This window comes from Mastomys coucha, unplaced genomic scaffold, assembly GCF_008632895.1.
Source record: "Mastomys coucha isolate ucsf_1 unplaced genomic scaffold, UCSF_Mcou_1 pScaffold13, whole genome shotgun sequence".
NCBI classification, from domain to species: Eukaryota; Metazoa; Chordata; class Mammalia; order Rodentia; family Muridae; genus Mastomys; species Mastomys coucha.
In genome coordinates, this window is record NW_022196895.1 from 80,422,379 (window position 1) to 80,439,958 (window position 17,580).

The 17,580-nt window shown below is 37.2% G+C and overlaps 1 protein-coding gene and 1 long non-coding RNA gene across 3 annotated transcripts in view; one reads left to right on the forward strand and one right to left on the reverse strand.

Annotated features, from left to right (window-relative positions):
- The window catches only part of Znf407 (zinc finger protein 407), a 411,238-nt gene that overhangs the window by 346,544 nt on the left and 47,114 nt on the right, over positions 1–17,580 (reverse strand). The window lies entirely within an intron of this gene.
- Positions 17,154–17,580, forward strand: LOC116087431. The gene is made up of 2 exons (XR_004117435.1): positions 17,154–17,286; positions 17,384–17,580. It is a non-coding gene; the product is annotated as an uncharacterized LOC116087431 (long non-coding RNA).

Sequence of the window (17,580 nt, forward strand, 5' to 3'; positions counted from 1 at the left end):
GAGAAGAGAAGAGAAGAGAAGAGAAGAGAAGAGAAGAGGAGAGGAGAAGAGAAGAGAAGAGAAGAGAAAAGAGAAGAGAAAAGAGAAGAGAAAAGAGATGAGATATGAGATCCTGAGAAGTTCAGTGTTAAGGCATTTGCCTAGGATGTACAAAATCCTGGATTCAATCTTTACACACCTCCCAAAATAAACACACACACATACACCTAACTATCCTAATATGAGATATAATGAAACAAGCTTAACTATTTAATATTTACATCTCAGACAGCTTTTTTTTTAAGATTCATAAATTGCTTCTCCAGAGTGAATGTTATTTGGGTAGTATGAGTCATATTCCTACATTTATTAGAAAAATACTGTAAAATCTCTTGAGCACACATTTCCTAGTTAGGAAAAGAAGTAAGTGGGAACCTGACTACCTAGCACCAATCTCCAGACAGAACCCAATGTGTATTAAGATTCGACCCTCTCAAACTGGCTTTAATGACCTACAGGATACTGAGCTCCCCAAGTGCTGGAATCCTAAAACAGTTTCTATATCCTACAGAAATATAAAAGACAGCTAATGGTGTGGAAAACAATCTTGAGTTCCTCATTCTAAATCTGTAGCACTTAAAAACAAATAAACAAACAAAAAATTAATTTTATTAACAGACTCTCATTTTAAAAAAACGTATAAAGGTGTTGGCTTTCAGGTCTAGTGTCAAGAGCACAGGATACATGAATATGGTAAATATTCTTCAAGACAGAAAACTAAATTGGTTCCAGTAGCACAAGGAAACAGCAAAACAAAGTATGAGTTTATAAGTATAACTGAGATCTTGCCTTTAAACAAAAAAGGTTTTTTGCTTCTTTTTTAACTTGAAAAGGTTTGTAGACCACATCAGAATATAGTCCTTGAGCTCTTTGTTAAGATCACATGCTACACAGAATTTTAGCTTCTATACAGTTGGCTTACTTCTTTAAAATTATAGGTGTGTATTTTCTAAATAATTTAATAGCTCCCTTAAATAATAGGTCAGAGGACACTGGTGATGTATGTAAATATTTGGAACTAGGAATTCTAACTAACAATTTCCCTATGTAGGCTGTTATAAAATTTTAAGTAAATAATGTTAAATCCTGGATTCAAAGATGAACACCAAATGCAGAAATATTTAAATTACAGTGAAACAAGGAAGTAATTTTTTTTTTAATGCTCAGAAATTTTCTACAAAAGGCAAACCAACTAAATTCTTTTTAAAGCTCTCCAAAGAAACACAAACTGATCTGAAGGTGAAAAGCAAGCAGCCTGCAGAAAGCAGGGTAAGAAAGCCCAAGGTGCCACCTTCCTACTAACAATGGCTTCAAGGGCAGAGCAACAAGGGCTCCTCAGGTGTCACTCCTTGGCCCTTAAGAGTGGGCACAATGTGGTTCCATGTGTCCTGCTTTCCCTTCCTTTGGGGTGACAGAGGTAGACAGCACAGCCACAACCTGAGAGAGGTCAGAAGCTGTGCTGTGAGACCCACTGTACCATAACCCAGAAGCCCCAACCCTGCAACATAATGATTTCAAGTTCAAAGGGTCACACTGACTCAGGACCCCCACCCAAAGACCAAGTTCTCAGAACTAAGGAAATCTATTCACCCCAGAGGCACAAAGGTCAGAGAATAAGAGACAAAGACAAGAGATAGAGGACTTAAGGAGAAGGAAAGGAATAAGGGAGAGAGGACAGGAGATTTGTCAAGGGGAAATGGAGAAACAAAGAAGTGCCGCTGGATAAAGAGGAGACAGAAATGGCCCATAAGCAAATGGCGGCTTAGAAAGGTAAATGGGGAAACACCCATGTTAGGATGAGGTGTTTAATTTTAATTGGGCATGTTAATTAGGTGAGCCAAAAGGAGCTCTTGACTGCTGGACTTCAATACCTGGAACTTGGCAGTCAGTCTCAAGGGGAAAATATGGCCAAATAAAGCAGACTTGGTGGTGAGCTTTACAAATGTGTTCTAACAGTTTTTAGCAAGGCAGAGGGGATGGGGAAGAAGGGCAAGGCCTGCCAGAACCATGCTTGCCACACTCAGGTCAGCAAGAGTCCCTTCACAAGTCACCAAAACGAACTTTAAAATTCTGGTAGTCAGGAACAAGAGTGACACCTAGACGTTGCTTTAAGGGCACTAGACTGTGATGTGTTCAGCAGCAACAGGACACAGAGACAATGTTGCCTCCCAGCCTCATGGATGGACAAATCAAAACAACTGAGTGCACAGCACCCACCTTAATACCCAGAACCCCTACAAAAATTTCAACGTCATCCTTTGTTTCTTTCTGCTCAAACTCTTCCAATGCATGCAGAAAAGCCAGAAATTTTACTAACAGAAGCTCAAAGAGTTTAGAATCCGTATCACTGTCTATATACTATCATCTAATCTTGATCCAAGAAAACAATGGAAGTCAAGCACAATTCCAATGTCTAAATGTCTTTATGTTATATTCCAATAAATCATAGGTTTAATCAAAAGGATCAAAACATTTTTACTTAAGCCCACCTTTCAAGAATGTTTTTGTTTGTTTTATCCATTAAGAAAAAAATATTGATAACAGGCAAGGAGTCGAAGCAACCTAACTGTCAAATCAGTAGATGAATAAGCATGGTGTATACACAAATAACACAACAATCGGCCTTAAAAAGAGAACCTGACACACAGGTAAACTCTGAAAACATTCCAAGTAAGACAGGCCAGCCCCAGAGATATCCTGCATACAAGGATACTCTAACAGACAAACTCAGAGAAACAAAGTAAGTAGAATGGTGACTCGTGGTGTGGCTCGGGTACAGTTTGCTGAGTGTGAAGAGCTTGGGTGCAAGTAACAGCCAGGATGTGTTTATTTAGCAGCACTACTACAGAGCTCAAAATGAGTACATGGCTATATTTTCTGTTGTGTACTTTTTGTCACAATTACATCTTGGGACACAGATATTCACTATGCAGAACAGAGATGTAAAAGTTCTGTATTCCAGCTCTATACCAAGCACACCGCAGTGATGCCGACTCAAGACAGCAGGCAAGCGTGGAGCTAAGTGCTGGCCGAGTTATAAACTGAGCAGAATGCAACCTAGTGCTCCCGCGGCAGTCATCACTAAAGAGACACTGCAGAGGAGCACGGGCCCTGCATAAGGATGACGCACGAGCTTGCAGCTAAGATTATTGCAATCTTAACTGAAGAATATAAAAATTAAGACTTAGGAAATTCTTAATATCATCCAGTCCAACTGTCAGGAATTGTCTCACAAGTATTTCCCAACACCTGGCTAGGGGTTAGACCCTGCTGACAGGAGCACTGCAGTTGAGCTCGGGCACTTCTACTGTTACTGTGAGACAGAGTAGATGCCTCCTGTCAGGCCCACACATACTACATTACCATTCCTGTTAAGGCTGTTTTTGCTGTTGGTTGGTTGGTTGGTTGGTTGGTTGGTGGTTTTGAGGCAGGATCTCACCGTGTAGTCCTGGCTTGCCTGAAAATCACAGTGTACAGGAGGCCTGGAACACATGGAGCCTCCTGAGTGCCGGAGTTAAAGGTGTATACCACCAACATGCGCAAGACTTTTAAATATACTCCTTTTCATGCCCTTAAGGAAATATTTTGAAAATGCTACACTACTCAAGCAGTCTAAAAGAACAGAGGTAGTAGCATGTTCAGTTTAGTTCAGCACTTCTTGTTAAGAATGCCAATGACATGGGCAAAGAGCAGGGAGCCTAGGGAAGTGAGCCACTTGTCACCTACACCTCCTTTCAATAACGCAGAATCTAAGTAAATACAGTAATGATTTGACCATACAAGTGGACTCTTAGCTTGGACCTGCCCCAAACCAAAACTTATGTGTTTGGGAATGTCTGCATCTAAGAATAAAAGAATCAGGGGAACAAATCAAAGAGCTGCTTTATCTATGGGGACAGTCTCAAATGCTTTGGGGAGGGGGGGCAAGGGGTGGGTAAGGAACAGCATTCAGCTTCAGTGCACCAAGCCCTCCCCTCCTGGTCAGAGAAGACGCTTAAGGACCATGGCCTCTGAGAAGCGCTGCCTACTCCCCCTAAGCTGCCCAGTGCTCATGAGAAGCACTACCACAAACATCAGGCTGTAGCATCTAACTCAAGCACAAGAGGATCCTGAGGTGGAAAATCTATGTTTCCAGAGTTTAAAAGTTAGATAACTGCATAAAGAGAGATCGGGAGATGGAAAGAAACAACCAACACTGAGTGACTATGGGGAGAGGAAGTCCACTGTAGGCCTGTGGAGCACACATCCCACTGAAAGTCACAAGAAGATAAGAATAAGGTGCATTTGAATGTAGCATACATGAGAACAAAGACCAGGCTCTGTGTGTGTGTGAACTCTGAGTGTGGACGTGCCTGAATGTATTCTCATGCACATGCTTATATGTTGAGGGTACACACGTGTATGGGTATGCAAACACATGTATATGTGTGTTTTAGAGTCTGGAGGACAATTTCAGATGTCCTCTGCAGAAGGTTGTCTACCTTCTTTAAGACCCAGAGTGTCTCTGGCCTGAAACTCAACGATTAGGCTAGACTGAGCAGTGAGTCACAGGAATCTATAACCACCCCTCAAGTACTAGAATTGCACACATACTCCCATAGGTTCAAATCCTCATGTTTCCAGGAAAGGCACTGTACTGACTGAGCCTTCCCTCAGCCACCCCACCCCAACCTCTGTCACCACTGTCTCCTAATGTTACAGCTCAGAACAGCACTTTGATCTAAAAATCAATCGATAAAGAACACAATAGGACAGTGTTCCCTACCCAAACATACCCTCCAAAGTGCCATGTAATTCAAAAAGCATAGCAAGAAGGAAGTTTGGAAGGGCTTTTGTTCTCCAAAACACTAAAGCCAAATGACACTCATGGATTCTTCATTATTTCTCCTGAGAGACTTGTTAAGCCAGTGGCAATGCTTAGAGCTATATGTGTACGCTCTTCTGATTTCTAACACTATCTCAAAAAAAAAAAAACCTCTAATATATAAAGACATATATAGTTAAACTATGAAGAAATATTAACACAAGCAAGTCAGAGTGGCTACAAGAAAGATGAAAAGATAAGTCTAGGGGAGCACATGGGGTTCCAAGGGAGTATATGTCCCACTTCCTAAACAGATGCTGGGTAACATGTTAACTTGTTACTTCTCCCTAAGCTAAACGTGAATGTAATAATAACTACAATATATGTGTGTATATGTATGTATATATACATTTATATAGATATTACATTTATATATATATATACTTTATTGTGATATATGTATATATCATAATAAAAATTGAATACCATACTAGCAACAAAAAAGAACCCTATAAGTTGCTTTCGTAAACTGTCTCTTGTCTTCTAGTAACTAAAACTTTAGACAGAATGACTGCCCAAAGCATAGTATCTATCAAAATTGCTTCCACTCTAAGGTCTTGTCAGTGAGCTGGAACTCAAATATCCCAAAAGAAACGTTCTGATTAGCTCTTCACAAGAACAAGATGGCCTCTTCCGTGCTTCCAGGTACTCATGCATGACACACAGGTACACGTGCACCCACCCCGTGGTTATCTGATGAGATCTGAACCTAGGCCTGCCAAGGACAGGGAGGAGAAGGAAGGCTCCCTAGTGTCTCTAGTGCAGAGACGCTACAGGTCAGCTATGGACCAACTGTGGACTGCTTTCCTACAAGTAAAAATAAAAATATCATATTAAAGCTATGATACATAGTTTTTCTGTCCTATGCAACCAAACTAATTCAGAGTAAAAACTGACCAAATGTGCAACAAAACTTATTTGCTTTTCACTCTCTGCATAACAAAGTGTTCTGTAATTCTATATAGCTTTATTCCTAATAATCCCTCCATATTTCAGAAGAGAACACTAACACTATACCAGAAGAAAAGTGCCTAAGACCCTGTAACTGCATAAAAACTGCCAAAGCTGGATTTCAAAGTGAGCTCAAAGAACCCCATTCCTAGGTCTTTCCACATCACACTTAGACTGTACACATATGCTACAAGAAAACTAACAAGGTTTTGATGCTCAAGGACCTAGAATTCAATAAATGCTAAAACGAAAAATATACTAAAGCCTGGAGGGTAGTAGAAAAAGAACGACTACTGATACTAAGTGTGCTAGGGTATCTCACTATGTATATGGCACATGTATATATATACATACACACACACATACACACACACACATATATTATTGAGTATGTGGCATATGTGTATGTTCATGTGGGAAGCATAGGTCCTCCTCAATCACACCCCACCTTGTTTTTGAGACAGAGTCTCTCGCTAAGACTCACTATTTCTGCACAATGGCTGATCTATGACCTCAAAGGGTCATTCGTTTCCCCTTCCACAGCGCTGGGAAGACAGCTGTGCTACACTCAGATCCCACATGGATGCTGGGGATACAAGCTTGCTTACCAGGCAGACGCTTTTCAGACTGAACCATCTCCCAGCCCTTATTTAGTCAATAATTTAAAATAAGATAGCTTTAAAAGATACAGTTACTGAATTTAAAAATACTTCAGATGCAACGTGATTTCAGTGTGTGAAAGCTGTCCTTTCCTTCAGGAGCTGTGGAGATAAGTGATACCTGCTGTTTTGTTAAATGTCATCTATCACATACACGCAGGAAGTAACATGACACAGGCCCCCAGTGTGACCTCTGACATGGCATGGATCTGTGAAGTTCCAAAGCACAGACAGAGCTGCACCAGGCCAATTAGTTCTTACCACTTATGGATATACTGTAATCTGGCCAGTATAACTGTTCCAGTCCGATACTATGAGACACAACGCTACTACTGATAACAGTCCTGCTCTACTGAACCGCCACACCTGCATCTCTGCCCTCCCACCCTGGCCATAGCCTGGTCCTCTCGCCTATTTACGTTTAGAGGTTACTTTCTTCTGGATTTTAACAGGCTCTTAAAGACCAAAGAATAAAACAGTGAGGTAGCTCTCCTCTGCCTCAACTTCAAATCTTCCCTAGAATCCCTCAGCCTACCTGTCACTTCCTTTTATGGACCCTAGCCAGTTACAGCTCTTACTTACCACATTCTAATAACTGCTAGAGTTATTCTAGATGTTATATGCAAAACACAGTAGATCTGCAGAGGTGCTAAAATACTTTCTCTCCTGAGCATTTAGTTCTCTCTCACTGAGACCTAGCTCATCTTCACACAGTACTGCACGGGGCCAGGGCAGGCCATTCTTAAACAGATTTCCTGAACTTAAATATAGGGCTTCATATTAACTCTTTCCTTTGGAAAAAAAACTGTAATTTTAAATCATGATATGGCCACCTACTCCATAATCTGTTCTTTCATCAAAATTACAATAAACTTTTCTTTTGTCTTTATTTCAGATGCTGAGCAGGGGAGGGGTCAGGGAACAGAAGGATTATCTACTAAAAAAACTACATAAATTGAGATAATTCTCAAAGCATAAGTATTATTTGTGGTACCTTTGAGAGCTATCTCATGCCAAGCATTTAAAAGTTAATTTTCAAGCACAATATTTTTAACAAAACAAGTCCCCTCATTTGTTTTAACTTAATTAAAATGGAACTTTTTTTTTTTTTTAAAAAAAAAAGAGGTCGAAATAGATGCTTTCATGGACACAGGTGACAGCAAAAACGGTCTCTCCAAAAGAATACAAGTTTCCAGCATCAGCATCTCACAGCCCTATATGCAGAACTCCCAGCTGCCTTACACAAACAACACAAGAATGTAGATGTTACAGAAATACAGTTGCAATTCACCTGGCAGTTTGATGCAGCATACTCACACATGACAACACATTGATTTTACTTCTACCTCCATGCAGACATCTATGTAAAGAAATCCATTAGGCAGACAGTTCTCATCTCTATTGACTGACAGAGTGACAATTGAATACTTTTCACCTTCCAGCGTGACTGACAGTTAGACACTTAAACAAGCCTTCAAGTTGCAATAATAGTATGAAACACTTTCAATTACTTGAATCAAACAAATCCGTGATCCTACCGGCTGAATGCATGTTTCTGTCTGCTGCTATGCCTGGCTTGGTTTACACTATTATTGGGATAATTCTGTTCCTCTTACAAGAATGTTTTGCTCAAAGAATAAACTCATTTTATAAATGAGGATATACTTTTTAAATGTTAGGGGTTTCTATAAACACTTAAAACATGGATAAATAAATATACAGCCTAAGCAAAATCTACTTATTTCCTTGTGCTTATAACCCTTTCAAAACCTGCTCCTGTATTCTGCAAGCATTTTAGAGAACAGTCAGCTCTTATACCGCAATGTACCTTTTATGTGAAGATTTCGTGAATGTAAGTGGTGGCATAATCATAAGCTAATTAAAATACAAAATACTTACAATATTTATAACTACTTAAAGTCCTAGTTTTAAAGATTCTATCACTATACTAGAAAGCTGAAATAAATTTAACTTTGTAAAGCATTTTCTCAATTGCAACCTAAATTTGTATTCTCGTTACAAACAATTACAAAAACCATAAGAATCTTGAAGTAGACAGTAAAGACTTTGAAAGAAACCAATGCATAAATAAGAGCTACACAATGGCTACACCTACAAGGACTGCAAAGTCTCACAGGCAGGCTTTGCTTCCGCCCAGTTCGGTATCCTGGGGAAGATTCCCATCTTTGTGATTAAAGCACAGATACTGCAAACGTGCACACACGCAGGAGCGCTCTGCACTCCCGCACACTGCCAGAAGAAGAGAGTCCAGCCCACAAACCTCCCCACGAACCGTGCCATCGGGAGGAACATCACACTACTAACTTAAGCAGGCAGAACAAAACTGGCCAGGGCATTGTTAAGACCTAAAACAGGAATGTGTCTCCTCCACACATTTTCTGAATACTTGCCTTGGTAACAAGGGCAGAGCACTCACCAGCTTAGGGTGGTTACTTCAACTCTCTCACACTCATTCTGCTCATGTTAGGAAATGGAGACAGGTAGCAAACTAAAATAACTTCAATCTTACAAACTTACTCCATGTTTTCCTGAAAATTATGCTTTTGACAAACATAGGTAACTTACAAATGAAGAAACACCTTAAATGTAAACAGCTACAACTAAGTATTAAGAATTACATGTCTCCATATAATCATATTTGACATTCCTATTAAAACACAAAAAAACAATGAGGTCTTTTTAAATGATAAGTTTAGGACAAGACATAAAGAAGAATATGTACAGTTTTATTGATCACTATATTAAGTACAGCAGTTCTGATTACTATATTAGAAATGTCTTGCCCTTTCTTCCTAAAGTCAGGCTACTGAGCTTAGAGCCTTTTAGAAGTCAATACTATTTGAAGGTGCCAATACAGAATTTACTGTGTGCACAACATAAAATGACTCTGTGTGAAAAGACTGGCTGTTGCAGGCTATACAACAAATTGATTTTCTGGAAAGGAATACCGCCTGTATTTAACCTAACAGTGTAACCCTGTTGTACTACATGGAAAAGGATCATGCATATTGATTTCTTTATTACAATTCTTCTTCTGATCAGTAAACACGCACAAAGCATTCAGTCTCAAAGAAAATCATTTTGTAAAAGTTTCCTCTAAGTCTGTACTAGGTTTTCATGGGGAGTGTGCCTGGAGCACACAACGGTCCCAGGCACCTGAGCTTTGGGCGGCCTGTCTTAGGTCTCAAAAAATAAGACATGTTCTTTGTAAATCTGTACTAGTTATTGGATCCAGTATTATATTACTTATAAAAATTAACATTTTAAATAGACTATTTTAATGTTCCAAATTCAAAGAGGCTTAAAAAAGAAAGAGTCATCACCCACACACACATCAGTGTGCTTGTAACCGTCCCTAGTAATATCTTAGGGGTCACTGCTTGCTGTTGCTTAAAGCACACACGCAGGCTTACATGCTGTGTGTACATCTCCATAATGATAAACTCAAAACATAACAGTAACAGAACATGAATTTTATATTGCTTTCTTTGAGGACAATTAAACTTCTAAGTCTGTTAATGTGGAGTTTCTAGAATCGATGTAAGCAATTAAAAAAAACAGCAGCGACAGAAATGTTCTGTGAGGCATGATTACGCTAAGGTCACTAGGTATTATTTGGAGTCAGTTTAGTTTATCACATTACCACATGACAGGACGTGAGGCAAAAATTATAAATTCCTTCCCTAAATCTGTCCTTCTCTGATCTAGATGGATGAAGAATAATTAACTCTTAATTATTCAGATGACTTCAAGGCAGTTTTAGGATTCAGTAAGATTGCAGTCGTTCTAACCAAGGAAAGCAGTCTCCCATCATTTATCAATTCGTACGACTTGACCAATGATGAATAAAAACCTATGTTTACCCACAGCCCTAACTGCTACCTTAGAGGTTGTTAAGCAACAAATTTCTTTAAACTCTACCATATGCAAATCATTGGATGCAATTTGCATTTTAAAGTATTTAACTCTACATATTTATTGGATTTCCAGGCCATGCTGATCATTGATTTATGTGCTTCTGGCAATCATATTTCCATATTTGTATGATTTTGATGACAGTAATAATTCAAATATGCAGAAAGTTGTTCTTTGAACAATATCTTTAATTACCTCCTCAAAGCTTCATTGTTTTGCCTGCTGTCCTGACAAAAGGGGTTTGAAATAAGAAATGGCATAATAATCCAAATACACAGAAATACATCTGTCACGCTCTGTGTGCTCCCGATGCACAGGACTGACTTCTCACGTCAACCAACCCCTACCCTTAAAAGGCTGCCAAGCTCAAAACAGTTGTACCTAAACACTTTTATTAATAGTGACATACTTTCACGACAAATTCAATCACAGTTCACAACATTTCTGTTCAAAATGCAAGCCCTGCTTCATTTACTTTGCCACCAACTCAAAAAGTTTTTGCAGTTTCTTCTCATTGACGTCAGCACAGATTACACACTTGCATCTGAACGCCATCAAGGACTATCATCATGAAAGAATCATAAAGCAAGTCATGATCCATCTCGCTCCTGTGACCACTGCCATGCTGTAATTTTTTACAATAAATATTTAGGCACTCACAATTATAGCTATGAATTTTAACTATAATGTAAAATGTAAAATTAAATTAAAATAAATTAATTAAAAATAAATATAAACATAACTTTCACACATAATTTCTATCAATTTCAGAAATTAATAATTTACACAATTTTATTTTATAACAACTACTATTCTATAAGACTTGTATGTATTTTCAAATATCAAGATGAGTTTTTCAAATAAAAGAATTTTTAAGGATAAAACAAAAATTATTAAAATCTCATCTTTAAAAAGTAAAAATACAATGTACAATGATACATTGACACTGGAAAACCAGAAAACAGGGCCAAAGCACATCAGTAGCAAGTTCTAAGTGCGTATGTTTCAAAAATCCACACTTTGTAAATCTCAAGAAAATGAAAACTACAGGAGATACTAACATGCCCTCAAGCTCCCCCAAGCAGATACATGAAAGGATTAAAAAACTGCTGAATATATAATATTCTTTACTCATTTTGAAGAACAGAAGCATGACTTAAACCTCTATATAAGTTTACAATAATAATTGTTCTTTAGAGAAAGCTAAAATATTTGTTTATGGATACTTCAGCCAAATTTGATCACTATCATAAATGAATAAACATCTATCTGTTAGTGATAACACTCCAGCACAGAACCATGTAATAACCATAAGTCAGCTACTCTCAATATATTTTAATTGGGAAGATACATGTTAGAGATATTCATAACCTCAGAGTTGTTCTAATTAAAACACAAGTAGGTTAGATAGATTTTACAGTTATTTTTACACACATCATTTTGATAATCATATGGGGCATTTTCCTTTACAGCATTTTAAATTTGATTCAATATCCATCTAAACAATAACACTGTATCTAAGAGGCCATTACTCATCAAAACTGTGTAATATTGCCATCACTTCAGTATATAAATAGCAGTTAGGAAAATATCACATATTTTCTAGGCAAATTTTAAAAACTAAAAATAATTTGCTGTTCATATTGCAGTGATGTGAAGCCACAGTGTGAAAGGTATAGTTGTAATATGTTAGATTTCACACGAGGAGGAGTAAGAAATAAAAAGAAAGGGAGGAAGAAAGGAAAGGGAAAGGAAAAGAAAGCAAAAGGGGAGGGAGGGAGGGAGACAACAGAGGAACTGAAAGAAAAGAGACCCAAAGGCAAAGAGAAGGAGGAAAAAACTGGGGGAGGAAGTCTAGGGACACTCTCTGACTCCCCCTACTGGTCAACAAGAAACAGCACAGCAGGCTCTCCTGGTGGCTGGACAGTATTTTTGGAAGGCTGCCACCTTGGTGTGAGAAGTGATTCAGACAAAGCCCAGAAAAGGAAGGCAGTAACCAGCTGAGGTGCAAGAAGACAGTTCAAGGCCAGTTAGTGTCTCTCAGCTCTGCATGCACAGCTGTGCATGCACACAGTAAAGATCAACGCGGCAGGAAAGTTCATACATTAATACTTGTGCGAGACCCCACATCCAAGGGAGACTAATAACGAACAGCTAAGTTATCATAGTCAGGACTCCTGCTTGTGGCACTTCCCTCATTCCCTCCACAATAATGTGAGAAACTAAATACAAGTCACAGAGAAATACATCTGTACCAGGCCACTGATGCTAAAAAAACAAAAAACTAAACACACACACTAGGAAAGTCAACAGTAAAACAAACCTAATTTCAACTCTAAACTCAAGGGGAAGGATCCAGTGTGGATTACATATGTCCTGTAAAATTTTCTCCTGTTATAATCTTTTTCATATAATTACATACAAAAAAGTTCAACTTCAATTTTGTGGCTTTTACAAGCCTGACTAGATCAAGAATAGTCTATTTTCCATTCCAAATATCAACAACTCAGGAAATAGAATGTCTACACAAATATTTTTTTAAAAGACTAGTTAAAACCTAGGCTAAAATTTATGTGTAGCACAATAAAGTACATCTGAAGCAAGACTAACATTACAATCAAACTTCAAAATAATAAAAAATGTACAAAGCAGCAAAGGCTTCAATTAATTAAATTTAAAGTGTTAAAATAAATGTCAAATAGTCTAATTGACAAGACATATTGCCTCAGACTAAATAACTATAGAAGTGTGAAAAGTATATTCCTGTATCTAGTTATTTAAAGATCTAAGTGTAGGAATTTATAAAAAATATAGATATAGAGATAGATAAAGGGATAGATAGACAGATAGATAGGTAGATAGATAGACAGACAGACAGACAGACAGACAGACAGACAGACAGACAGACAGATAATCTAATAGACAAAACTATTGCTGGTAAATAAGCTTAGCATTGTTCAAGCCTCTTCCTCACCTGGCCACTTTTGTTACTCTGTTCTCTCCATCCCTCGCTGTGGTCATTAGGGTGCTAAGGGGACTCATTACTGCCTATCTCTACCCTCTCCCTTAATTGCCCTCCAGGCACCATCCTTGTAATCACTGAGACGTTCTCAGCTCAGCCAGGTGCTCCCTAGGGCATCTCATATATCTCCAGGTTTGGAATCAAAGTATACAATCAGGATAGGTTGTCCAAGTTCATGATGCCAGAGGGGACAGAACTAATATTGTTTGCATTATTAAAATCTGTGTCCTTGATCCTTTTGTATATAGTTAAATTGTATGGTCTCAGAGTAGGGTCAAATATTCTTTGTCTTTATGGCTGTCCACTAATGATAATTATTCTTGTATGTGTATAAACAGAAGCACACCTATGAACAGTACCATACACCTCCAAATTAACTACATGCCAAACAAAACCCTTATATTACTATAAATCGGTTTTATGAAAAGTAACCTAAATGAAGAAGTAGACGTTAACTCTTGATTCAAAAGACCCTTCTGAACATCCCAACTATCCCTCCACGAATGTGTAAACGAAACTGCTAGTAATTAGTTATAATTATGGTCTATTTCCAAATCTACTTGACTTATATGATAAATATATACACCAGCAATAAAACATGCAAAATAAATTCATTGTTTTCAAGGAAAATTCAAAATGTATATAGAAACTCTAAATGTTTACTTCTAAATTCTCAAATTCTAAAGCCTCAAATTTTTTTCATAGTTTGTACAGCAGTAAAGTACTATTAATAATAACATAAGCAACTGCTACCAGCCATGGGAGCTGGCAACTGATTTGAAAAGGGATCTAAAATTAGAGTCTTATAGTACTACACAAAGTTGACATTCCCATTTTTAAAATAAACCATAATGCTAAAGCGTGAACTACTTGAGTCAAGCAATACCTGCAAGACATAAAAAACACATTTACTTTTTACATGTATGAATGCATGAGGATACATCGATAGCTTAAATAAAGAAATACAGGGACTCATTAAAAGACACATTTTATATACGTAATAGAGATTTGCATCTGCTCTCTAACAAAAACGTTTTTGCACCTAAAACACAGAGACACAATAAATTCAAGATCAATTACTCAGAGATCTACAGGAGTATTTATGGATGAGAAAGAGAAGTCAATATAACAATTACCATTCTGATGTTTTATACAAACTATTTCTACAATATAGTTGACAGCAAACTCACTGCAAAGTAGATATTAAATAATTCAGAACCTAGAAAATACTCTTTTTTAAAAAATAGTAAATTTGTATTTCTATTATTTTAACTCCTAAAATATTCAGGTACAAATCCAGATTAGTATTGATAATATAAATATAAACATATAAAAATAAAATGATAAATATAAGTATATGCTTTATTTAGCATATATGAATGGAGCACATACTTAGCAAATGCCAAAACACTTAACCAGAGAGAAAAGACTCACAGTGCTTCAACTTAAGAACAAAACAAAATAAGCCAACTGAATTTAAGAAAATAATATATAAAATTTTAAGGAATTTTAACTTTTTTATAAAATTCAATGAGTATTCTTTACATAACATAAACCTCTAAAAAGTAACTGAGCATGAGACAGAGTAAGTAACGTGACTATTAAGCATTAGTCAGGGGGAAGTAAAAATGCCGCCTTTTAGTCATTTTTAAAAGTTACTCACTAAAAAACAGCAATGGTAGATGATAAAGCAAATGAAGTAGGAAAATGCATAGGCTACTCATTTCTATTAATTCATCCTCCATTCTGATTCAGTTATTGTAAAAAAAAAATCTATTACTAAGTTCAATTTAGTAGTGAACTGTAGCCATCTACTGGAAATGAACGGTTAAAGCAAATGCCAACTCACATTTCTGACTAAGAAACCAACATTCTTTGTGCTTAATACAGTGGACCAGAAAAACGACCAATCCCTAGGTAACATAAAAGTTATTACATCTGCTTTACAGCCTCAAACGCACAAAGGTACATAACTGAGTTCTTTATATTTTATTTGTTTTAAGAGAAGAGCCCCACTGTGTAGCCTGGACTGCCGTTTAACGTGTAGTCTTCTGCCTCAGCCTCTGTCTGGGCTGAGGTTACGGATCCTGCTATTATTTCAGCTGAGCTGTCAATGGCAGAGCCATTATTGATCCAGAACTTTCCATCATTAAAAAGACTTTCTTAGCCATTTTTTCCTTGTATTTTTTGTAGGTCACAAATTCCAAAATGATTACTAAAAATTTTAAGCCAAATTATCCAACAAGCACTTGTAGTTACCAAATTATAAACTAGTTTGCAAGTGTAGCTTTGTGCTTTTTTCACTTTGCCTGACAATAAAAAGCAGCTTTTCAGAAATGAAGCCCCAAGTTGTAATTGAAAGAAGTATAGTCTGAATATTTCATTTATTTTTCTATTAGGAAAACTATTTAAAATTAACAGTTTGGTTTAAATGCTAGAGGTAATGCTGTTCTTGTGTGGAGACATTACATAGGCGATGTCTACTGGAAAGCCATCAGGTTATTCTTGTCTGGCAAGACATCAAAATTTTATCTCGTATTTTATACTTCCTCAAATACCCCTTCAGTATAAAATATAGAATAACCAAGTATGTGTACTACAACTTTTTCAAGTATAAATGATCAACATCAGAATATACATGTGTGTGTATCAGGACAAAAATGAACACTGTAATGCAGTCATATAGTTTTACTTACTGCTCATGAAGAAGAAAGAACTAACAAGTATTGATATTCAAAATTCAGTAACAGAACAATGGTTAAAATTACAACAGATATCAATTTAATCCAAGTATTATTATAAGTGTATTAGTGTATTCACAATAAGTGACAATAACATAATTCTTATTTATTCAAGGTAATCAGTCTTTTTAATTCTTTCAGCTATAATATAACATTTAACAAGTTATCCTAAAGATATACTAAGTATTCACCATTATAACTCTGAGAAAACACTAGTACTTTAAATATTAGACAAATTTATGAGCAATTTGAATACAAACTTTTTACAAAAGTAAGATTGCAATATTGCTAATGTTTAAGACATTTGCTAAAACTAAAATAAATCACTGCTAATCAAAATACAATGAGGGAACTCCTTTTTTTCTAAAACAAGCTTTGTCAATACTAAATTTAAGTCCAAAGTAGCTTCAGAGTTTATGACAACTAATACTTCACAATACCTCTGAAAATGTACTAACATTCTCGTAATCTTGTTAAAAAAAAAAAAAAAAAAAGCCTGTTATTTTCCAGATGTCACTCTAAGCAGCTTCAGTAGGAAAACAGGAGATTTACTAGTACAGCCTTCTTCTTCCAACTCCAGAGAAAACTGACAATACAGCTCCTGAACAACTTTTAAAATGACTTCCCCTGAAAGCCTAAACTAAAACACCAGAACCTACGCCAGAAAGCGTCTAAGAATTCACAAGATTTCAAAGTAACCAGCTGGTTGGACTGAAAGGTCACCTATCCAGAAACACTGCCCTAGCAAGTCCCTCACCACAGCCAGCTACAACTAACTACCTTACTAGGCTTGGCTTGATCCTCAGAACTGGCACATCCCTCACACCAAGGTCAGTGAATTCTAGAAACGTGTGCACAAAGCATAAAGCATGGGTGGACTATAACGGAGCAGTACACCCGCGTGTCAGGAACTCTCCCTCTCCAACCGCTCCGCTCCACGGTTGGCAGTCTTTGTTAAGCCTCCCTTCCTCTCAGGAAGCACTGCTGCCCAGAGCGTCTGTGCCACATCCAGAAGGCAAGCACAAACTTGTGGCAAACTCGGGAATTCTCTATTATAAACATCTATTGTATCCTGTAAGTATAAGAGGAAACTCAATACTAAAACATATTGTTTGCATTATTTTTGACTTAGAAAGTTTTGTCCAAATTGTCTTTTGTTTTTATTTTCCAGCTCAAGGGAAGAACTACCTCATGAAGGTATGAAATTAAGAGGAAACCATGGAGAGCCCACCCCTAAAACCTTTCTATTGTTTAAACTGCCAACTTCTCTCCAGCAGCACTAACAAACATAGCATCACTGCCCTCTGCTGGCCCTTTATGATTTCAACATCTCTGGTGACCTCACTTTACATTCTCAGTATGGGGGTA